Consider the following 26228-nt stretch of genomic DNA (forward strand, 5'->3'; position numbering starts at 1 on the left):
CAGGGTTGTGATGACCAGCAGTGTTGTGATGACCAGCAGTGTTGTGATGACCAGCAGTGTTGTGATGACCAGCAGGGTTGTGATGACCAGTAGGGTTGTGATGACCAGCAGTGTTGTGATGACCAGCAGTGTTGTGATGACCAGCAGGGTTGTGATGACCAGCAGTGTTGTGATGACCAGCAGGGTTGTGATGACCAGTAGGGTTGTGATGACCAGCAGCGTTGTGATGACCAGCAGCGTTGTGATGACCAGCAGAGTTGTGATGACCAGCAGTGTTGTGATGACCAGCAGGGTTGTGATGACCAGTAGGGTTGTGATGACCAGCAGGGTTGTGATGACCAGCAGGGTTGTGATGACCAGTAGGGTTGTGATGACCAGCAGTGTTGTGATGACCAGCAGCGTTGTGATGACCAGTAGGGTTGTGATGACCAGCAGCGTTGTGATGACCAGTAGGGTTGTGATGACCAGCAGGGTTGTGATGACCAGTAGGGTTGTGATGACCAGCAGTGTTGTGATGACCAGCAGCGTTGTGATGACCAGCAGAGTTGTGATGACCAGTAGGGTTGTGATGACCAGCACGGTAGTGACGACCAGCAGCGTCCTGATGACCAGCAGGGTTGTGATGACCAGCAGGGTTGTGATGACCAGGGCAGAGTACCACAACCCCTGGAGGTCCACACTGGGTGATTCACACAGGGAACGCGATGTGGGTTGGGGCGTCTCCGAACTGGCGATGGACCACATCAAAATCACCCTCAAGTGCAGAGGCCAAAAGGGGTATTTCTGAATCCTCGACCTCCCTGCCGTAAACTGGGTAATGAAAGGACATTAATCCTTCGAGGCGAACTAAAATTCTAACATTTTCCTTTTTTTTTTCTTCTTCGTTTGTTCAGTGCATTTATAAAGCGATCATACAGGAGGGGAGGGGGACTTACAACTCCTCACTCCCGATGATACAGCGCTACCACAATAACGGGCGGAGTCCGGTAACATCTTCAGGCTATGACAACACACTTCAATACATGTGTCGTAAATTACTTTACCAAACCCATCTTATCTGTTCCCCAGATAATTGACTGACGATTATATAAGATTATGTTATCAGTCACATAATCTCTCGTCCAGTGAACAACCTCAGAACAACATATAAATCGCCACCACTCCCCCTTTCCCACGATATAAATCCCCGTACTATATAAATCCCCCTATCACACTTACCGCATCAATGTGTATACCTCGCATTCCACACAAATACCTTTCATCACTACCGCGTCAATTCGCCCTCATAAGTACAAGGCCACTGTAATCCCCACCAAAAAAGGATTGAACTCCGTAAATCTCCACTTGTTTCAGTGGGCTGCTACGAGACAAGCCAAATGTCAGATCCAACCCAAACTAGTTTAAATCCCGTATATCGAAAAATATATTATATATATGTATATAAAAAAAAGGTTTTGAAAATCATTTATTTTGTTTTACACTTACTGGTTTATCCTCCTGGCCTGATAATCCGTATCACAGACCTTGTGTTATGTCATGCACTCACCATCAAATACGACATGAACGAGGGTTCGGGGTGGTGTGGGCAACTATACATGTGGGGCGTGACACACACATGGACTGGGGGTCAGCAGTTACGTTGTGGACTGGGGTCAGCAGTTACGCTGGGGACTGGGGGTCAGCAGTTACGCTGGGGACTGGGGGTCACCAGTTACGCTGGGGACTGGGGGTCAGCAGTTACGCTGGGGACTGGGGGTCAGCAGTTACGCTGGGGACTGGGGGTCAGCAGTTACGCTGGGGACTGGGGTCAGCAGTTACGCTGGGGACTGGGGTCAGCAGTTACGTTTAGGACTGGGGGTCAGCAGTTACGCTGGGGACTGGGGTCAGCAGTTACGCTGGGGACTGGGGTCAGCAGTTACGTTTAGGACTGGGGTCAGCAGTTACGCTGGGGACTGGGGTCAGCAGTTACGCTGGGGACTGGGGTCAGCAGTTACGTTGGGGACTGGGGGTCAGCAGTTACGTTGGGGACTGGGGGTCAGCAGTTAAAGTTGGGGACTGGGGGTCAGCAGTTAAAGTTGGGGACTGGGGGAGGAAAAACTGCTCTGATTGGATAAATGCGACCCAATCGACGGTCTCAAAAATCATCAGTCGACACGTATAAAGACCCTGTTCGACAGCCACTAGGCATCACTCGACATATGATTGACTCAGTCGACAGTCGTGCATAAGATCTTTGATTGTAATACATAGCATTCGACAGCCATGCAGGCAACTCAGTACTTCAATGAACCGCTCGACACTCATACACTACACCTCTAAGGGTCATACACACCACTCGACACTCATACCACTCGACAATGATGTATACCAATCGACCGAGAGTTATCCAAAGCACTGGTCATCCATACCACTCGACCACTGTCATATCCCACGACACAGGCACTCATACATGTGACTTAACTGTCATGCACACCACTGGATAGTCATGCACATGCATGACAAGCAGAAGCATCGCTTGACAGTCATACACACCAGTTGAGAATCATTCACGTAACTCAACAATCATGTACAGTCATAATGGTATATACGCCTTCGACAGTCGTAAATATACTAATCGAGATCACTTAGAACAATTTGACAACAAGAACATCTATCGAGCATCTCCACCAATCGATATACATATATATATATATATATATATATATATATATATATATATATATATATATATATATATATATATATATATATATATATATATATATATGTATATATATATATATATATATATATATATATATATATATATATATATATATATATATATATATATATATATATATATATTATCCCTGGGGATAGGGGAGAAAGAATACTTCCCACGTATTCCCTGCGTGTCGTAGAAGGCGACTAAAAGGGGAGGGAGCGGGTGGCTGGAAATCCTCCCCTCTCGTTTTTTTTTTAATTTTCCAAAAGAAGGAACAGAGAAGGGGGCCAGGTGAGGATTTTCCCTCTAAGGCCCAGTCCTCTGTTCTTAATGCTACCTCGCAAATGCGGGAAATGGCGAATCGTATGAAAAAAAAAAAAAAAAAAAATATATATATATGTATGGAGAAAATCATTCAAAGTCTAAATCATTTACATCAGCGATTCATTGACCGACTTGTGGCATCGTGTTCGAAGCAATGGTTCGAGTCTCAAAGATAAGCTTCAGTCATTCTATAATATACATGTACGACGGCGTCAACACTGAACTATGCTGTGGAAATACTATCGAAGTAGCAGACGACACGAAGCTAAAAGAAAAAAAAAACACGAAAGACTCTGGCTGTAAAGTGACATACGCAAGCTGATGGGTTGGGCTCACATGTGGCAAGTGAATCTTTAATATCGATCGCCGTAAAGTTTCGTTCATCTGCAGAGAAAGAAAAAGAAAAACGGAGAGTCGCGTTATATTGAGAACTCTACTGAGCTACGTATAGTGGATGAAGAAAACGATTTAGGGGATAACTTAAGCAAACACTAGAAAATGTAATAAAATGAATTTCTAGCGCTATATAATCTTAAAATATAATTTTCGCCCTTTTAGAAATTACATTCCCCTAAGGCCAGGCTATGTTAGAAATTGGCACATATAGAATGGTTAGAGCGCAGCACGAAGCCACCAAGATGATGCCTAGAATGAGACACAGATGGTATGAGAGCCGATCTGCACAACACGTCTAGGTTCTCTTGAGCAATGTCATCGAATCTGAACCTGTCTGGATACAGACTTTGTGAGCTGAACTTTGTGTTGGAAAGCATTTGTGTACATATGGCTGTACTGGTACACTCAGTAATCCTCTAACGTAAGGGGGGTTGAAGACCAGATGAAAAATACGTTTATAAATAGATATCGTGAACGCCTCACTCCTGGTCCCTGGCTGACTTTTATTTACGCCTCTAATAAAAAAAGAAAAAAAAAAGAGTAAAAGATATAAACTGCTCGAGCATTTCCTCTCTCTCTCTTTTTTACAGTGACCGACTTGGCGCTGGGAAAACATGCACCAGTCAAGGCCATCTCGGGGAAAAAGAGGAAATTAAGACTGAAAAAAAAAAGGGATGGACGATATTAATCTGGGCCTCAAAGCTGTTTGTAGACCCGTCTCTTAGATGTGGTAAGATTATGGCAGGAGGGAAGGACGAGAGGAGGAAGAGAACACCGCAGCTTCGCTAAATTGGGGGGGAATCGAAGGAGGTATCATAATGGTCACTTCTCGTGTGGTCAGCGTCCACACAGAAACTATAGGAAGCAGCAGCCGGAGGCGAGCCTCGAGGCCAAGCACTGGTAAGAGGAACACGCAGTCCACTCACGAGATCAGCACGATGCGCACAGACAAGAGAGAGAGGGATGGTTGCAGAGAGACAGTGCCTAGTGAATTAACGAGATGAGGAAGGCTTTTTGGATCCACTCTCACTAATAGGAAGGTAGACGAGAACCTCTCATCCCACAGACATGTGAGCATGTGAGCATGAGCATGTGAGCATGTGAGCAGTACTCCTTACTAGGGCGAATACAACAGCTGTATATTTGGAACAGCTGCTCACATGGAAAATTATTTCGGCACCAGAACAGCGTCCACAGTAGTTGAGATGCGGAAGATGTGATGTTGATTATGTGCTGTTTCCCAGCAATAAAGTGGAGGACATGGTTATGACCAACATGTTCATGTGATTACAGAGCCGAACTGTGGTGTTTTGATACGAAACAGAGAGAAATGAATGACCCTTAGAAAGAGATATTGGGAGAAACAGCGTCTTAGCCCATCTGAATTTGACCCAGCCACTATTTTCCAAGTCTGAAATGCTCCACAGGTCCGAACCGAGAGAGAGAGAGAGAGAGAGAGAGAGAGAGAGAGAGAGAGAGAGAGAGAGAGAGAGAGAGAGAGAGGAGCTATGTTCTGTGCGAGAAAGACAAGGAAGAATGAGGAGAGGGAGGGATAGTGAGCGGTCGTCTATAAAGTCGAGTCCTCAAGCATATGAGAGAGAGGAGCATTTGAAGTACAAGAGAGAAGTGAGTTGGCGACAGGATAGAACTCTGAGGAAGACCACACTGATATAGGATAAGAGCGAGAGAAACCACACTATCAAACACTGCGGCAGTGGATGGACCAGTGAGGTGGTTGTGCACTGAGGTACAAAGACATACAGAAAAACTAAAGGAAGAAAGTTGACAGAGTAAAGACTTCTGCCACAATTTGGCAAATGGTTCAGCAGATGTCGAAGTCCATGACAAAGGCATCATCAATATGTCTGTGGGAGGAGGAGCAGAGGTGAGTCACGCAGGAGACGAAATTTTCTTTTTTCTAAATCGTCTGAATAAACTTTCATTTTTTTCCTAATCGTCTGAATAAACTTTCTAAATTTTTCTTAATCGTTTGAATAAACTTTCTATTTTATTTTCTTAATCGTCTGAACAAACTTTCCGAATTATTTTTCTATTCGCCTAAATAAACTTTCTGAAATATTTTTTTTTTTGCTTTGACTGAATAGATTTTCTGTAATTCTAATTTGAATCGCCATAATAAACTTTTTGATTTTTTTTTTTTTGACTACATCTTGACAAACTTTCCTCTACTGCTACTACTACTTGAGACAAATTTTCACCACACATACTTTGAGAAATACTTTACATATGTTCAAAAACTAATGCTTTGCTTCAGCGTTCCACCCACTTCACTCAGTGTTTCATAGCTGTTTCGAAACATCTATTTCAATATTAATTTGGCTACATATCTTCAATAAGCGTTTCAGATTTCTCTGTGTCTCTGATTTCACATGAAAAACAGTTTCAACCGGATTTTTTTAGTCATATACAAAGCTTGTTATGTAAAAAAAATTAAAATCCAATATCCTTTTAAATCTTTGGAATCCAGTTCATTTACAAAAAATGGGAATAAAAAAAATTTTTCATAAAGAATCATTTCAATTTTTTCTTTTTAATTTTTGAAAACTAATTTTTTGTAAACCCATCAAAGGAAGGTCATCTCAAAGGTCATGACCTCAACCCCCCCCCCCCCCCCAGCTGCAAGCTTCATTAATATGAACTTGTTCAAAAACTGTCATACCGGACACAGGTAAAACAAAGCCTTCGTTTTCTTTTTCTAAACTGACTCTCACGAGAACTAAAGCTCATTAACGTATAGAGAAAATGGGATGATTCGAAGGTACTTTGAACATAGATATTCGTGTGAGTGGCTGGGGGGAGGAGGGGAGGGGGGGGGGTTACTGAGATATCTATTAGTATTTCGTTGTTGACCACTTCCTGTGTGAACGTTTCGTCGAGGGACACTTTACTAATGGACAATCAATCGATGAACTGCTGGGCTGGCTGTGGTCCAACTTCCGCTCCCAGGATAGAAACCCCTGCGGGCCCGTGTGTGACTCATGATCAGCAACGCTGACCACTACAACACAGAGGTCCCTGATTATATATATATATATATATATATATATATATATATATATATATATATATATATATATATATATATATATATATATATATTTTTTTTTTTTTTTTTTCTTTTTTGCCGCTGTCTCCCGCGTTTGCGACGTAGCGCAAGGAAACAGACGAAAGAAATGGCCCAACCCCCCCCCATACACATGTATATACATTCGTCCACACACGCAAATATACATACCTACACAGCTTTCCATGGTTTACCCCAGACGCTTCACATGCCCTGATTCAATCCACTGACAGCACGTCAACCCCGGTATACCACATCGATCCAAATCACTCTATTCCTTGCCCTCCTTTCACCCTCCTGCATGTTCAGGCCCACACAGAATCTTTTTCACTCCATCTTTCCACCTCCAATTTGGTCTCCCACTTCTCCTCGTTCCCTCCACCTCCGACACATATATCCTCTTGGTCAATCTTTCCTCACTCATTCTCTCCATGTGCCCAAACCATTTCAAAACACCCTCTTCTGCTCTCTCAACCACGCTCTTTTTATTTCCACACATCTCTCTTACCCTTACGTTACTTACTCGATCAAACCACCTCACATCACACATTGTCCTCAAACATCTCATTTCCAGCACATCCATCCTCCTGCGCACAACTCTATCCATAGCCCACGCCTCGCAACCATACAATATTGTTGGAACCACTATTCCTTCAAACATACCCATTTTTGCTTTCCGAGATAATGTTCTCGACTTCCACACATTCTTCAAGGCTCCCAGGATTTTCGCCCCCTCCCCCACCCTATGATCCACTTCCGCTTCCATGGTTCCATCCGCTGCCAGATCCACTCCCAGATATCTAAAACACTTTACTTCCTCCCTCAACCCTACTGTACCTAATTACCTTGCTCTTATTCACATTCACTCTTAACTTTCTTCTTTCACACACTTTACCAAACTCAGTCACCAGCTTCTGCAGTTTCTCACATGAATCAGCCACCAGCGCTGTATCATCAGCGAACAACAACTGACTCACTTCCCAAGCTCTCTCATCCCCAACAGACTTCATACTTGCCCCTCTTTCCAAAACTCCTGCATTCACCTCCCTAACAACCCCATCCATAAACAAATTAAACAACCATGGAGACATCACACACCCCTGCCGCAAACCTACATTCACTGAGAACCAATCACTTTCCTCTCTTCCTACACGTACACATGCCTTACATCCTCGATAAAAACTTTTCATTGCTTCTAACAACTTGCCTCCCACACCATATATTCTTAATACCTTCCACAGAGCATCTCTATCAACTCTATCATATGCCTTCTCCAGACCCATAAATGCTACATACAATATATATATATATATATATATATATATATATATATATATATATATATATATATATATATATATATACATATATATTCTTTTCTTTCAAACTATTCGCCTTTTTTCCCGCGTTAGCAAGGTCGCGTTAAGAACAGAGGACTGGGCCTCTGAGGGAATATATATATATATATATATATATATATATATATATATATATATATATATATATATATATATATATATATATATATATATCATGTGCACTTCTTCTACGAGCATGTGTTTGATGGACAATTTTCCTCTCCTTTATACACATGTGAGGTATATGGTTTTTTCCTAAACGTTTTTGACAGACATTTTGATAACGATTTTTGTGCAACTGAATTACTTTACCAGATATTTATGTGAGACATTTTCCCTGACTCTTATTTCCCAACGAACCTTTTTACAATGTGCATTTCTTTGGTGTTCATTTCTGTATTGGCTTGACTGTGTTGAGCATTTTTCTGATGACTATTTGTCTAAGGTATATCTTATTGATGGACACTGAGGAGCATTGAAGGGCATTGAAGGGCACTGATGGACACTGAGGGGCACTGATAGACATTGATGGACACTGATGGGCATTGATAGACATTTGGTTCTCCTGGAACATATCTCTAATGGGGGACGGGGGTTTCCTTTTGCTCACTTCTTTGACATTAATTTCATGTTTTTTTTCGCATTTCTAAAAAAAATGTTCAAAATTCGTATTTTGCTTCGCGTTATTTCCAATTTGAGGATAATTTTATAACACAACAAAGGTGATACTGGCCAAAAAAAAAAAATTATAATAATCTTTTACATTTCCTTTATCATGTGGTGATTATCATGTGGCGATTATCATGTGATGAATGATGGTTTGTGCCCAAGATGAACAGCTGTCATGTGACCTGGAAATGAAAATAAGTACATCATGTGATGTGCAGAATGCAGGATGACATTATCGCACCGCGGGAGAAGAGCATCCAGTGGCAGGTCCTATGTGAAAGAAATGAGGCGATAACTTATGTGATGACTGACAAATTATCCCGATAATTTCTCCAGAGAAAATAATGTTGCATAGATCTGATGTGATGATTTCTTTCCTCAGGGAAGATAATGTTACAAACCTCTTCACTTTCTCATATATGTTAATGATATTAATAATGGCCTCTATTGCAAGATATCAAGATTAGCTGATGACACAAAGCTGGGAAATAAACCTACAAATGAACTTCACCCTCTACATCCTCAAAACTAAACAGACAAACTGATGAACTGGGCTCCTATGTGGCATATGAATTTTGACAGACATACGTGCAAGTTTTACATAACTGTAGCATAAAACTAAAAGGCAAAGCTACAGTATGAATTCTATCCAACTACAAAATGGAAATGAGGAGAAAAAAAACTTGAGAGCAATAATCTCTGGTGACCTGACACCACATATGTAGTACACAGAAGCAGTGAAAAAAAAGTGAAGGACATTTTTTGGACCCACAGGTACACGCCTTCGAATCTAAGTCCGGGGGAATCATGATTCTTCTTTGCAACATCACTGACTCCATCAAGTTAACTGTGACTTGGTTCGTCTGTATTTCCACTCGCACTCCCGGATACAAGTTGGTGGGCAGACGGTTTTAATGTTCAGTGAAGCGAAGCACATTTTCTCCAACGGAATGTATAAATATATCACGACTGGTCAATTAAAATGATTGCCAGCAGAACCACAGACATGTTTAACAAAACAGATGAACGTTTCGCCTTTTAAGTCCACCAGGACTTGTATTATCTGCGCCACATTAAGTCTCACTGTGCAGGCTAACCTCTCTGAATCACCTGCATGCCTTCTAACTTTTACCAAAGCAATCTGTGAGTTTCCCAGCTCCTCCTGTGTCGGAAATAGCCTCGACAAGGACCCAGGAGTCCGTCGCTGTTTGAATCCACACGCATCCTTCTGTATGTGACGACAGAGAAGCCATGAGCGTAACTTTCTCCCAGAGAACATCAAGTTATAATGATCTTATGGGATGAGGCAGAACGCAAAATAGAAATAAAAAAAGAAAAAGAAACATCTGGGCCATGTTGGAGAAACACTTTTGTTACACGAGTCTACCTCTTATGTAAGGAGTTGGTGCCAAGACTTCGTACCAACACAGCGAGCCAACACCACAGCGTGCCAACATCTGACTAACAAAAACTAGAATGTCACTTATGCCCCACCCAGAAAAAAACATAACATTCAAATCTGAGCAAAAAAGAGAAATGTAGTTCTCAAACATAGACTGAGTAATACGACCGAAGACATATTGATGAACGTTAAAAAAAATATGTCAGAAAAAGATGAAACAAAATACGTCTTTAAGATTCAAATATCTAAGTTTCTCTCACCCTAAAGTAAAATTGATGCTTCGTTAACTATGTCTGACTAATTAACATTCGAAATTACGTATGTTAAATGACCCTGGATGTAGGGGAGGGGGGCCTGACGGTGGCTGTTACATTCCCCTCCCTAGCTCTGGTTGCTACTTTCTCTTTTCTCCCTCATATCTGCACGTGGATTGTAAGGTCTCAATAAACTCCCCGCCATCTCGTCCATCTAACATGTGATTCACACAATCATTTGTCCTAAACATGTGATTCACATAATCGTTTGTGTTGAATATGTGATTAACACGATCATTTATGTTAGTCATGTGATTCACACAATCGTTTGTGCTAGATAAGTGATTAACACGATCATTTACATTAATCATGTGATTCACACAATCATTTGTGTTCAATATGTGATTAACACGATCATTTATGTTAACCATGTGATTCACACCATCATATCTCCTGAAAGACAAAATTCCTTTATCCACGTGTACAGGAAAATACGAAAGCTACATACGCCTCTTGCACGTCCAACTATACGCGTAACGCGGGCTGAAGGTGGAAAGTGTATCCTCCCTGTATTATCACACTAAAAATGAAAACGAGGAAAAGAACACACACACTAACAAAAGGTAATCATTGTGTCATTTTTCAATCTACATTTTTTCCTCTCCCTGTCTACGTATTTGGAACAGGTTTTTATATATATAGTGAGGGCGAAGAAAAGGTCAAACTCACATACACTCACACATATACAACTCAACCACAAACTGAAGGTGTTACAGAGACGGTGTAATGGTATACTGACAGAGCAACACGTATACCTACACGCTCCCAGGGCTCTACACACACACACACACATACACACACACACACACATACACACACACACACCATGGTTCACTAGTCAGCGTGGTGAGCTATCAATCTAACTGGTTCGGGTTCGAGTCCTGGCCAGGGCAGCCGACTCCCTAGGTGTTCATCATCCTCCTTAGGGCTGGGGCAGGTCGTGTGTGTGTGTGTGTGTGTGTGTGTGTGGGGTCGACCAAAGATGGATGGGGGCTTCCGATGCGTATTGTTAGCTGGTGTATGGGACGGTGAGGGAGTTCTACACAAGGTAGACCCCATCACACGAGTGTGCGTGTGTGTGTGTGAGTGTGTGTGATTGCTATTTTTCTGTGTTATGGAGAGAGAGAGAGAGAGAGAGAGAGAGAGAGAGAGAGAGAGAGAGAGAGAGAGAGAGAGAGAGAGAGAGAGAGAGAGAGAGAGAGAGAGAGAGAGAGAGAGAGAGAGAGAGAGAGAGAGAGAGTTTTACACTCGTCTCTATCCGTCTCTTGACACTGTAATAAGCATTATGTGTTAACCTGATGTACACACACACACACACACACACACCAGGTGGCTGGCTCCTGGGCCCAACACCAAGACGACCAGTTTGCTTAACGACTCACTAACCATCACTGTGGATGGTGGGTTGTTCGGCACACCTAGAGCGAAGTGCCAAGGACGACGGTGAAGCTAGACGGAAAACATACGTCAGGCAGCGTCACGTAGCGCCCAACTACCATGACCTCCTCCCGTCGGACGCAGCCTGGGTCATGTCACACACTGAGGGAGAGCCTCAAGCAGTGCAGCCACCTGGCCTTCTATCATGGCAAGACTCACCTCTGTAAGGCCTCTCGACAACGATATGACTCGTGGAAGACGTAATGTTGTAACCCTCCCCAGCTACAACACATAAAACAACATAAACCTGAGATATTGGCAAGTGGATAAGAGGAGCAGTTCAAACAAGACTACTTCCTCCTTTCCGTGAGTCAATGGGTCTCTCGAGTGATGAAGCGGCCCAGCGTAGGAACAAACACGTCTCCATCATCTACCAGAGAACCTCCCATCTGGGCGACGACCCAGGCTGCCTCCTCCCAGCGTACACTTCAACCTTCTTCCTCAGTGCAATGAACCTGAAGTATGCAGACGGCGACACATCCTCGAGGCACGAAGGTGTTCCACTATAACGTTTGATTTGCTGATGAAACTGCCACAGTATCGTTGCTTCTCTCCGGCAGTCAAATTGTTCCTTTGATTGGAAGACTTTCATACGTTTCCCCCAGCGTCCAAGTCAACAAGCAGACGGTCGGTGAGCTACAATCCATTACCCCAATCCCGCCTGCTCTGTAAGACTTTCGTCTTGAAATGGCGCTGCACAGCCACTGCAATTTCCAAAGACACTGAGCTGTCTATCAACTTAAAGACCTGTATCATCCAACGCTTCGCTATCTTTCTTGAATTTATCTCCTGCAATCTAGAGAAACGCGGGACATTTGAAGATTCTCTCCCTCGTTGACTTCGGTACACTTGTGGTTTAATCAAGGACATCACAGCCTTAGGAGTAGTCTCATTCCATTGCTTGCAGACATCTTCAGCGAGAGCTGACACGATGTACACTTTCGATACGTTATCTCCACCTTCCAGTGTCTCACCATCGGGGACCATGTGTTCCCTCACTAATGATGCCCTGGTGGACGCATCGATGGAAGTACATCAGAGGCTCTGCCACAGGGATCAGCGTGTGAACCAGCTCTCCAGGTGTACACGGTCTTTCTGAACACACTGAACAGCCTCCTGCGTCAACACGATCCAAAATCAGACTATGGTAATTCACGCCAGCCTTACTCCCGACCATGTCTCATCCCCCCTGTTGCGTCAACAGCCACCGGTCCCTTCCAGGAGGCTCAGTCCACAGAGTCTCTTAGTGTCACTGTGGGCGAGGAGAGAAGCTGGACGGATGACTACACCATCCATCCTGAAATCTCTCTCTCGTGTGTCGTCTCGATGGTCTTCGTCAACGCGTGCTACTTGAACTCCCTCCACCTGAACACAGGAACATCTACACAGGTCTCAATATTCTCCAACCCACTTGAATCTCCCTCATGTGACTTCTCTTTTCTATCCCTTGCACAACAGGGGTGAGGAGAAAAGATGCAGATTAGGGTACACAAGACCATCCTCAGACCCTCAGACACACACACACACACACACCATCAGACAAAAGGATATCAAGATACTGACCCTTCCTGACCCTCATCTGAACTTGGTCCAAAAAGTTCAAGATCAACATCATTCCTGCCACATGGGATCTCTCGTCCCGAGGATGCAATATGGCACTGCAACCACATCGAACCCACACGAGCTTTGAACAGCCCCATCCCAACTATTGTGAACCAGACCAATGGTAAATTAACCTTTACATCTGTATTTGGGCCAACACTGTGTAACTAACTCTGTTTACTGATCCCATGTTTCTTGCAGTATATACACAATCTGTCCTCTATATCTGCGCTTTATCATCGATATCATTTTATCATCATTATTATCATTGTCATTATTATTATCATTAGTACTATTATTATCATTATTACATTCTGGTTTCTTTTCTGTGGAGGGCTACCACACCCTCCCTCACCACAACCGTGCCATCCTACCCTGATCACCTCAACTGTTCCCTCCACCCTGACCACCACAAGCACCACTCCCTCCCCCTTGGCTACCACGACCCCTTCCTCCCCCTGTCTACCAGAACCGCTCCCCCCATCGGGGGGCACAATGACATTGTGCTGCGGTTAAACCACTCACCCCAGCTCTTGTCCTCTTCATTGCTCCCATATTACAAGCAATACCTTCCTGGTGAACTGTATTATAATACTGTATAACATTTTTCTGAAAAAATATCTCCCAGTAATGTTATGCTGCCGAGAATATGGATGAATATGGTTGTATATGGGGGTTGTGTATGGGGGTTAGTGATCGTGCGCCCGGTAACTTCCTCGCCTTGTTATGAGGTTCAGTGACTCATTTAGTGGATCATAGGGTGGGGGAGGGGGCGAAAATTCTGGGAGCCTTGAAGAATGCGTGGAAGTCGAGAACATTATCTCGGAAAGCAAAAATGGCTATGTTTGAAGGAATAGTGGTTCCAACAATGTTGTATGGTTGCGAGGCGTGGGCTATGGATAGAGTTGTGCGCAGGAGGATGGATGTGCTGGAAATGAGATGTTTGAGGACAATGTGTGGTGTGAGGTGGTTTGATCGAGTAAGTAACGTAAGGGTAAGAGAGATGTGTGGAAATAAAAAGAGCGTGATTGAGAGAGCAGAAGAGGGTGTTTTGAAATGGTTTGGGCACATGGAGAGAATGAGTGAGGAAAGATTGACCAAGAGGATATATGTGTCGGAGGTGGAGGGAACGAGGAGAAGTGGGAGACCAAATTGGAGGTGGAAAGATGGAGTGAAAAAGATTTTGTGTGATCGGGGCCTGAACATTCAGGAGGGTGAAAGGAGGGCAAAGAATAGAGTGAATTGGATCGATGTGGTATACCGGGGTTGACGTGCTGTCAGTGGATTGAATCAGGGCATGTGAAGCGTCTGGGGTAAACCATGGAAAGCTGTGTAGGTATGTATATTTGCGTGTGTGGACGTGTATGTATATACATGTGTATGGGGGTGGGTTGGGCCATTTCTTTCGTCAGTTTCCTTGCGCTACCTCGCAAACGCGGGAGACAGCGACAAAGCAAAAAAAAAAAAAAAAAAAAATATATATATATATATATATATATATATATATATATATATATATATATATATATATATATATATATATATATATATATATCCTAGCCTAAGCCAAGTACCCAATTTAGTGACCAACCATCATAGGGGAGGATGAACAGCTGGGTTGACTGCGAGCCGACTGCCGCTAGGAGGATTCGAACCGCTGTCGGCTCGACCCAGGGCGGCCCGTGAATAACTGCAATGAATTCAATAAGTAGCTTGGATATCAAAATTAAGTCTTTAGACACAAGAATAGGCGATGAATTGTATATAGTAAAGAGTGACACAGTATTCGATTCCTTCACACAACATCCATCTAATTCGGATCGTCTTTAACCTTCATTATAAGGTTTTAGAGCATGTTTGTTTCCAGCTCAATAAAATCCAAGGAGTTTCGACGCTTTTTGCCTTTTGCTCACTGATTGTGGGATTTGAAACTTTTTCTCAACGAGGTTACGGCTGAGATGATGACTCCAGGAACCTGACATTCTGGACTCCTTTCAAGTATGGAGAGGATCGGATACAAAGAAATACCTGCCTGTCGAAGATTTTATATTAGAATAAATGCTAAGGCATCCCTTGATAAAAGGTTGTAGATGAATCACTAAAAGAAGACGTCATAAGAGATTAACCAGAAAGAGAATCAGATAAAGATATGTGAACCTCCTTCAGGACTAAGTATATAAGTAGACGGTATAGAGATTCTAAGCGAAGACGATTTGAATACGAGATACGTAAAAGAAGTCAATACACCACATGACAGAAAGGAGGGTTCAGAAGACCAGGGTTTACGAGCATAGGACTCGCTCCTCCCTATGTGTCTAAAAATATGGTCATCACAAACATCCATGTTGACACAAGAGATGGGGACCCCATGAGCGTAAAACTCCCTCCCTGTGCAATACAAATAGCCAATTACAAACAGGTGAATACAAATACATGCAACCATGAAAACATACACCCATTAGCGACCATTCGTACGACGTATACACACAACCCGACACATACACATGTACAAAAACATCATTAACCAACACAACACACCTTTCAAACACATACCCTGGGCTAAACAACAACTAAAATGGGCAATTATTGAGAGAGAAAAGTGTAATTTTTCGTCTCGCCGAGACAACTAGATTACTGAAGCTTCTGGTAGCATCTGGCAGCCTCTAAGTGACGTAAAGTAAGTTACCATACTTACGACCCCAGCGTTATATCACACAGGAGAACTTACGTCAGGCCAGCGTCACACCATTGGTACTCACGACACACCCCACACTGTTGATCTTGTCCTGTGCTTTTATGGAACTGCTAAGGATGTGGGACAGCATGGTTTGAGCTTAGGACACAGCTAAGGATGTGGTAGACCCTGCCTTGAGCTTAGGACACAGCTAAGGATGTGGCAGATCCTGCCATGAGCTTAGGACACAGCTAGGGATGTGGCACATCCTGCTAGGGATGTAGAGCCATTATAAAATAGGATCGACGTAATATTTCGTTCCCTATACAACAGCAATTTCTGTAGCTGGGTAGTTGATACGAATTCTCAAAACCATTTCCAGAGTAGTGCGGTTCGAATCATTTGGCAAAAGTAGATTTTTTTTTCTATTTTTCTCCTGGAAATTATACCTTGCTACTTTGCTGTGTTCTTCCTTTCTTCTTTTAATCTTAAAATCTTTATTCAGAATTCTATCTTGCTGTAATATCACGAGCGAACGCTGGCCTGAACTGTGTCTGTGTTTATGATCCTACACAACATTACCTGTCGGGCTCCTGGCTTAAGGGGAACATTTTTCTTTTATTCTCTAGAGCGCCGTTTTGCCCTAAGCTCGAGATCATTTGCTAGACGTCTCTAGCTCACAACACCAGCCGGGAGGGTTGTATGTACACCGCAGCCTCGGGAGACGAAGCTGCACAGCGCTGTGCACCGGCTGGCTCTCCTTCCTCCAGCTCTGCTTCCTCCAGCTTTCCTTCCTCCAGCTCTCCTTCCTCCAGCTCTCCTACCTCCAGCTCTGCTTCCTCCAGCTTTCCTTCCTCCAGCTCTCCTTCCTCCAACTCTCCTTCCTCCAGCTCTCCTTCCTCCAGCTCTCCTTCCTCCAGCTCTCCTTCCTCCAGCTCTCCTTCCTCCAGCTTTCCTTCCTCCAGCTCTGCTTCCTCCAGCTCTGCTTCCTCCAGCTCTGCTTCCTCCAGCTCTCCTTCCTCCAGCTTTCCTTCCTCCAGCTCTGCTTCCTCATGGAGGACAGAGAATTCTCGTTTAATCTTTCCAGTCTCCAACTTGGAACTTCTCCACGTCATGTCAACATTTACTTTCCGAGAGCTTCCAGCTTCCTCTCTAAGTTTATGGACATTGTTTGGTGTGTCTTGTGATCATACATTCACACTAACGTACGTCGCACGACAGGTGTCATTACCCTAACTCACACAAGACGTCTTGGACAATTAGCTGTTTTGCCTTTCCTAGTAATGCTAGCTGAGACAGCACGGGCTAGTGTATGGCCCATATTGCTGAGGTAGGGGAGAAAGAATGCTATCCCCTTATTCACCGCGTTCCGTACACGGTGATTAAAGGAGGCTGAAGCTGGGGGCTGGAAACCCTCCCCTTTTTGTATTTCAATTTCTTAAAGAGGAAACAGAAGGAGTCAAGTGGGAGGTGCTCATCCTCCTGAGGGCTCAGAGTGGGGTGTCTGAATATGTGTAGATGTAACCAAGGTGAGAAGAGATGAGGGATAGTATGTTTGCGGAAAGAAGCTTAGATGTTCTGGCTGTGATTGAAACAAAGCTCAAAGGTAAATTGGACGAGTGGTTTGGGAAAGTCTTGGGAGTAAAGTCAGGGTTGGTGAGAGGACAAGAGCTAAGGAAGGAGTAGCACTACTCCTGAAGCAGGAGTTATGAGAGTGTGTGATAGAGTGTAAGTAAATTATAGATTGATGTGGGTAAAAGTTAAAGTAGATGGCGAGAGATGGGTGATTACTAGTGATTATGCACCTGGCCAAGAGAAGAGAGATCATGAGAGGCAAGTGTTTTGGGGGGAGTTGAGTGAATGTGTTAGCATTTTGGTGCACGAGATCGGGAATTAGTGATGAGAGGTTTAAATGCAAAGTTGAACAGTTGCAGTTGAGGACATAATTGGTGCGCAGGGGGCATTCAGTATCATGAATCGAAATGATGAAGAGCTTGTGGAGTTGTGTGCTGAAAAAAAGACTAATGATTGGGAATACATGGTTTAACAAGAGATATATACACAAGTATACGTGTGTGAGTAGGAGAGATGGTCAACGGGCATTATCTAGTTACGTATTAATAAACAGGCATATAAAAGAGAGGCTTTTGGATGTAAATGTGCTGAGAGGGACAAATGGTGGGATGTCTGAACACCATATGTGGAGGCGAACGTGAGGGTTTGTAGAGGTTTTCGAAAAAGAGAAAACTGTCGAAGAGAAGAAAATGGTGGTGTAATTGAGCTAGGAATGGAGGCCTGTATGAGGAAGTACCAGGAGAGATTAAGTGTTGAATGGCGAAAGGTGAGAGCAAATGAACTGGGTTGAGTGGATGAGGAATGGGAAGTATCTAAGAAAGCAGTGATGGTATGTGGAAGAAATACTGTGACATGCGAAAGGTCGGAAGCAGGCATAATAAAAAGGGATAATAAGTGGTGGCATGAAGAAACAAAGTAGCTAGCGAAAGAGAAAAGAGAGGCGTTTGGGCGGCACTTGCAAGGAAGGAGTGCAAATGATTGGGAGATGTGTAAGAGAAAGGGACAGGAGGTCACGAGGAAGGTTAAGGGGTTGAAAAAGAGGGCACATGACAGTTGGGGTGAAACAATTCATTAGACTTTAGGGACAATAAAAAGATGATTTGGAAGGAGGTAAATAATGTGCGAAAGACAAGAGAACAAAAGGCGACATCGGTTAAGAGAGCAAAAGGGGAAGCGTTAACAAGTATTGATGGAGTGAGGGGGAGATGGAACGAGTATTTTGAAAGATTGCTAAATGTGTATGATGACAGAACAGCAGACGTAGGGTGTTTACGTCGGGGTGGTATGCGAAGTGAGAGAGTCAGGGAAAGAGAGTGAAGAGAAGAGGTGTTGAAAGTCTTGCGGAAGATGAAATCCGGCAAGGCGGCGGAATTGGATGGCGTTGCAGTTGAATTTATTAAGAAATGAGATGACTGTATTGTTAATTGATTGGTAAAGGTATTTATTGTATGTATGGATCATGAAGAAGTGCCTGAGGCCGGGAAAAATGCATGTATAGTGCCAATGTATAAAGGCAAAGGGAATAAAGGTGAGTGTTCAAACTACAGAGGCATAAGTGTGTTGAGTATACCTGGAAAATCATATGGGATGGTATTGACTGAGAGAGTGAAGGCATGTACAGAGCACCAGATTAGGGATAACCAATGTGGTTTCACATGTGGTTCAGGATGTGTACATCACGTGTTTGTTCTGAAGAACGTGTGTGAGAAATACTTTGAAAAACAGGTGGATTTGCATGTGTTATTTATGGATCTGGAGAAAGCAGTGAAAAGTTTTTATCAAGGATGTAAAGCATGCGTACAAGTAGGAAGAGTGGAGAGAGACTGGTTTCCAGTGAAGGTCGGTCTGCGGCAGGGGTGTGTGATGTCTCCATGGTCGTTTACTTTGTTTATGGATGAAGTAATTAGGAAGTCAAATGCAAGAGTTTTAGAGAGAGGGCCAAGTATGCAGTCTGTTCGGAATGATAGGGCCTGGGAAGTGAGTTAGATGATACAGTACTGGGGGCTCATTCGAGTGAGTAACTGCAGAAGTTGGAGACTAAGTTTGGAAAAGTGTATGAAAGGAGAAAATTGAGAGTAAATGTGAATAAGAGCAAGGTTATTAGGTTCAGCAGGGTTGAGGGGCAAGTTAGTTGGGATGTAAGTATGAATGAAGAAAAATTGGAGGGAGTGAATTGTTTTAGATATCTGGAAGTGGACTTGGCTGAGAGCGGAACAATGGAAGCGGATGCGAGTCATAGGGTGGGGGAGAGGGCGAAGATTCTGGGAGCGAGGAAGAATGTGTGGAAGGCGAGAACGTTATCTCGGAGACCAAAAATGGGTATGTTTGAGGGAATAGTGGTTCTAACAATGTTGTATGGTTGCGAGGCATGGGCTATAGATAGGGTTATGCGGAGGAGGATGGATGTGCTGGAAATGATATGTTTGAGGACAATATGTGGCGTGAGGTGGTTTGATCGAGTATGTAATGAATGAACAGCTTGGTTGACTGTGGACCAACTGCCGCAACCAGAATTCGAACCTATGCGTCCGACCCTGAGCGGCCCGTGAATGCGTCACAGCCAGGAAAGCTAACCGTCACACCACGGGGGTCCATATATATACATATATATATATATATATATATATATATATATATATATATATATATATATATATATATATATATATATAGATAGATAGATAGATAGATAGATAGATAGATAGATAGATAGATAGATATTAGCACATTTAATCACCAACATCATATATATAAAGTGTACATATAAAATACACATACACATATCTCACACCTCATCCAAGGGGAAAAAAATATATGGCCCGTGAACTTACGAACCCAGTGACACACATACACACACACACACACACACACACACACACACACACACGCCAGACCCGGAGACGAAAAATAAGAAATAAGCCATCACGCACGTCACACACGACGCTGGTTTAAGAAAAAGTACTCCGTGGGTTGAGGGTGAGTGAGGGATGTCTGTTTTGCCTCAAGGAAACCACAGTTAACTTAATGCAACTTCCTGTGGACGCCTGGCAGACAGGAAGAGTGAGGGAGGAGGGGGCTGGTACACACTCACTTCTAGGGAGGTGAGAGAGAGAGGGAAAGGCAAGGAAGAAGTATGGGGATAGTGGTGTGAGTATGAACGTGTCACTGGGTGGTGAGGTCAGGTCAAGAATGGATGATGACGAACTGATAGCAGGGAATCCGTGATGGAAGATTGCTATGAAGGAAGACTCGTGTGAAGGAAGGCTAGTGTGAAGATAGACTGGTGTGAAGGAAGTGTGAAGTGTGAAGGAAGATGGTGTGAAGGAAGACTCGTGTGAAGGTAGACTGGTGTGAAGGAAGGCTGGTGTGAAGGAAGACTGGTGTGAAGATAGACGGGTATGAAGGAAGCCTGGTGAGAAGGAAGACTGATGTGAAGGCGGACTGGTGTGAAGGAAGACCTACGAAGGAAGCCTTGCTGTGAAAGAAGACTGTGTCATGAAAGACTTCTTGTGTGAATGGAATTTACTCATGAAAAAAATGATTTCTCTGGCCATCTTTACGTAACACTTCAACACAGACAGACACACTCATCCTCCAGATATGTCGTCCTCAAGCATCAGCTTGGAGGAAAGCTTAACACTTGAGACAGGAGAGGGAGATGAAGGAGGGAATGAAGAGGGGAAAAGAGGGAATAAAGAGGGGAAAAGAGGGAATAGAGAAGGGAAAAAGAGGGAACAGAGAAGGGAAAAAGAGGGAATAGAGAGGGGGGAAAGAGGGAATAGAGAGGAGAAAAGGAGGGAATAGAGAGGGGATAAGAAGGAACAGAGAGGGAAAAAGAGGGAATAGAGAGGGAAAAAGAGGGAATAGAGAGGGGAAATAGAGGGGAAAAACGGGAATTGAGAGGGAAAGATTGGGAAAAGAAGGAAAAGAGAGAGAGGTCTTTTGTCAAAGGGTCAGCAGGCAAAAACCCCATGAGAGAGGGGAAAGAGGAGAAAATATTGAGATAAGAGAGGGTTTAAAATCTCATGGATCTCAACAATGAGGCTCCTCCTCATGAAGGAAGAAATGCGCCTCAAAATCATACACTGTCTCACCACTACTCTCTCTCTCTCTCTCTCTCTCTCTCTCTCTCTCTCTCTCTCTCTATATATATATATATATATATATATATATATATATATATATATATATATATATATTTTTTTTTTTTTTTTTTGCTTTGTCGCTGTCTCCCGCGTTTGCGAGGTAGCGCAAGGAAACAGACGAAAGAAATGGCCCAACCCACCCCCATACACATGTATATACATACGTCCACACACGCAAATATACATACCTACACAGCTTTCCATGGTTTACCCCAGACGCTTCACATGCCTTGATTCAATCCACTGACAGCACGTCAACCCCGGTATACCACATCGCTCCAATTCACTCTATTCCTTGCCCTCCTTTCACCCTCCTGCATGTTCAGGCCCCGATCACACAAAATCTTTTTCACTCCATCTTTCCACCTCCAATTTGGTCTCCCTCTTCTCCTCGTTCCCTCCACCTCCGACACATATATCCCCTTGGTCAATCTTTCCTCACTCATTCTCTCCATGTGACCAAACCATTTCAAAACACCCTCTTCTGCTCTCTCAACCACGCTCTTTTTATTTCCACACATCTCTCTTACCCTTACGTTACTTACTCGATCAAACCACCTCACACCACACATTGTCCTCAAACATCTCATTTCCAGCACATCCATCCTCCTGCGCACAACTCTATCCATAGCCCACGCCTCGCAACCATACAACATTGTTGGAACCACTATTCCTTCAAACATACCCATTTTTGCTTTCCGAGATAATGTTCTCGACTTCCACACATTCTTCAAGGCTCCCAAAATTTTCGCCCCCTCCCCCACCCTATGATCCACTTCCGCTTCCATGGTTCCATCCGCTGCCAGATCCACTCCCAGATATCTAAAACACTTCACTTCCTCCAGTTTTTCTCCATTCAAACTCACCTCCCAATTGACTTGACCCTCAACCCTACTGTACCTAATAACCTTGCTCTTATTCACATTTACTCTTAACTTTCTTCTTTCACACACTTTACCATACTCAGTCACCAGCTTCTGCAGTTTCTCACATGAATCAGCCACCAGCGCTGTATCATCAGCGAACAACAACTGACTCACTTCCCAAGCTCTCTCATCCCCAACAGACTTCATACTTGCCCCTCTTTCCAAAACTCTTGCATTCACCTCCCTAACAACCCCATCCATAAACAAATTAAACAACCATGGAGACATCACACACCCCTGCCGCAAACCTACATTCACTGAGAACCAATCACTTTCCTCTCTTCCTACACGTACACATGCCTTACATCCTTGATAAAAACTTTTCACTGCTTCTAACAACTTGCCTCCCACACCATATATTCTTAATACCTTCCACATATATATATATATATATATATATATATATATATATATATATATATATATATATATATATATATCCCTGGGGATAGGGGAGAAAGAATACTTCCCACGTATTCCCTGCGTGTCGTAGAAGGCGACTAAAAGGGGAGGGAGCGGGTGGCTGGAAATCCTCCCCTCTCGTTTTTTTTTTGATTTTCCAAAAGAAGGTACAGAGAAGGGGGCCAGGTGAGGATTTTCCCTCTAAGGCCCAGTCCTCTGTTCTTAACGCTACCTCGCAAACGCGGGAAATGGCGAATAGTATAAAAAAAAAAAAAAAAAATATATATATATATATATATATATATATATATATATATATATATATATATATATATATATATATATATATATATATATATATATCCCATTTCAACTCTCGTGGACATGTTAGCGTTACTTATTTGGAAAGGACGTCCCTGACGCTGGACACTGACGGATCATAATCACCTAAGACAACACGAGCCCCCAGGTGACTCTGGCTTACTGAAAAGACTCGCTCTTCTCCCAGCATGACTCCCGACCAGCAGCCTGGCGACGACCCGGTCTACCAGAAAGTGAACGTAAGGACCACGTAGGGGCAGGTTAACTTCAAGGCAGCAGATCAGATTTTGAACGCTCAGGTAATCAGAGAGAAGATGACCTAGTACACCCGTGCCAGCCCAGGTCATGATAAACACAGGGTAACTATAGATTAGACTGACAGACACACGGACGCAACCCCGAGGGAAACAGACACACAGGAAAGAATGAGTTTATTACATTTTCTTTTCTAAGTAAAAGGCTCTGTAGACTAGGTGTAAAAAAAAAGAAAAACGAGTCTACTGTATTATATAAAAGGCACTGTACACTAGGTGTGGAAAAAACGAGTCTTCTGTATTATCAGTTGTATATAATTATAGATAAATGTTAATTATACATATACATTATAAACTTACCTTTATTAGGAAGGATAATTGTTACTTCTCACTCGCTGTCAGAACCAGATGACACCGTCTCTTGAAGTTATAACACAGGTTTAACACTTCCGAGTTAGGTTTAGAAGTGACCAGTTACTGAGTTACTGGTTACCGAGGTCGAGAACTGGCTGGTTTTAAGTTACTTTCGGCATTAAGAAAGTTATTAGATTATCCTCCAAAGCTGTTCCATCAGGCTCCATACAACGCAGCATGATTCAAAGATGCACTGTTCCTCCTATATGTAAGTGTGTGTATGTACGTATATAAATATATATTTTCGAGATCCTAACGAACGGGTTCCGAGTCTTTTCGATAATGACTTTAACTCCTAACTGAAGCTCTGATGTTAACTGTACGCTGACCGAAGAAACCTTTCTTCACAGAACCACAGCATTCCACCACACACAACAACAAACACCAGACACAACCTTTGTGAAGGAAAAAAAAAAAAAATATTATATATATATATATATATATATATATATATATATATATATATATATATATATATATATATATATGGTAACAGGTTCCCAGACGATGCCCATTCGTATTATCTGATACTGCTGTACTCCATCTTAGATTCTGGAAGACATGACTAGCTGGGACGGAAAGCTTCTACTTGTCTTGTTCATCTCATGTATCAACAATCTGGTGTCTTCTTCATCATCGTGAAGCAGTGACATATTCTCGTTTCATTGTTATATCACGACAGGAAAAAAAATGACAACTGAAATAACTATATGCAGATAAACTAAGCATTTTGAAAGACATTTTTTAAATCAATGATATACATATTTAAGATCCAAACTTTGACTTAGTTACAGTAAATTCTTGAAGTACTTAACAGAGTTACTTTTCTCCCCACCCCCTCAAAAAAAAAAAAAAAAAACTACACCATCTTTTTTGGGTCATGATTACAAGACCATAAAAAAAAGGCTCACAACAGAACGCAATTAGTGATAGTCTTGAACCTCTTGGGTCAAGATTTGCAGAATCAAGACGCCATCACAGGATCAAAGAGTCTTAAACACTATACCACATCACGCTTACGAGCGATGACTGCTCAACACTTTCTGCTCAACATGAGCAAAGTTTTACCCTCCCCTTTTATAGCTTTGACCTGTAACGCGACAGATAAAACCCGAGCTCTTATGAATCTTCCTCTCCTACAGAGGAAGTACCAATGAATATCAGTCACGTGTACGAGATATTCCTCCTGATCTTCTTCCTTCGGCTGGTAATGACATGATATTCCTCCCCCTGTCACAACCTGCACTATGGGGTTGTGAGACCTCGTACGTGTGCACGGCGCCAGCAGGCAGGGAGGGTGTGTGTGTGTGTGTGTGTGTGTGTGTGTGTGTGTGTGTGTGTGTGTCTCCAGTGAAGGAGGCTCGGCCATGCCACAAACTGCACCTCGCTCGCACAACTTGCCGCCACAGAGCCGCGGGCAACACTGTCCTCCGTCTCCGTCCCACTCTCCCAGCCACGCTCTCTCTCTCTCTCTCTCTCTCTCTCTCTCTCTCTCTCTCTCTCTCTCTCTCTCTCTCTCCACCGCTCTCCCACACTCCCCCGCCACGCAAGGCACTCGCCGCATGCAATGCACACGCGCGCGTGCGTGCGTGCGTGTGTGTGTGTGCATGTGTGTGTGTGTGTGCGCCTTCCGCTCTCCCTGATTCACTAGGGGGTTTCTCTCCCTCATTCACACTTGCCGTCTTGTGGGGCAAAGTCCTCTTCGTAGGTTCTCTCTCTCTCGCTCTCTCTCTCTCTCTCTCTCTCTCTCTCTCTCTCTCTCTCTCTCTCTCTCTCTCTCTCTCTCCCTCTTTTATATGTGTGTGTGTGTGTGTGTGTGTGTGTGTGTGTGTGTGTGTGTGTGTGTGTGTGTGTGTGTTTAAATTCCAAATGGTATTGCAGACGGAGGTTGGGAGGGGGTGTGGTGGAGTTTTACACTTATCGACCAGCTCCCAGAGAAGGATGAACATCTTGGGTTGACTGGGGGCTGACTCTGACCCCCCCCCCCCCCCCCACACACACACACACACACCCGGCACCAGTCTTCGAGCCGGTATGGTCTCGAACCCTGGGCAGGGGTGGGAGGTCCGTGAATACGTCCCAGCCCAGCATTCGCGAACCACTACGCCACAAACGTCCCTCATATGTGGAGGAGCTGTGGTGTTCCCCATTAAGAGATGTGAATGCTGTATCGGATCCCATGTGTAGCTTCTGTCTTCCAGCACCAGAGGTGGGGCATCATAC

General features: G+C 43.5%; 1 protein-coding gene across 1 annotated transcript in view; it reads right to left on the reverse strand.

The window, feature by feature from the left end:
• Positions 1-24389, reverse strand: part of LOC139758491 (probable G-protein coupled receptor B0563.6) — a 439395-nt gene extending 415006 nt beyond the window's left edge. Inside the window, exon 1 of the mRNA XM_071679982.1 lies at positions 23952-24389. The gene's annotated coding sequence lies outside the window, so the exon portion shown is untranslated. The remainder of the gene's footprint in view (positions 1-23951) is intronic.
• Positions 24390-26228: the final 1839 nt, after the last annotated feature.

The sequence above is a fragment of the Panulirus ornatus genome, chromosome 30, assembly GCF_036320965.1.
Source record: "Panulirus ornatus isolate Po-2019 chromosome 30, ASM3632096v1, whole genome shotgun sequence".
NCBI lineage: Eukaryota > Metazoa > Arthropoda > Malacostraca > Decapoda > Palinuridae > Panulirus > Panulirus ornatus.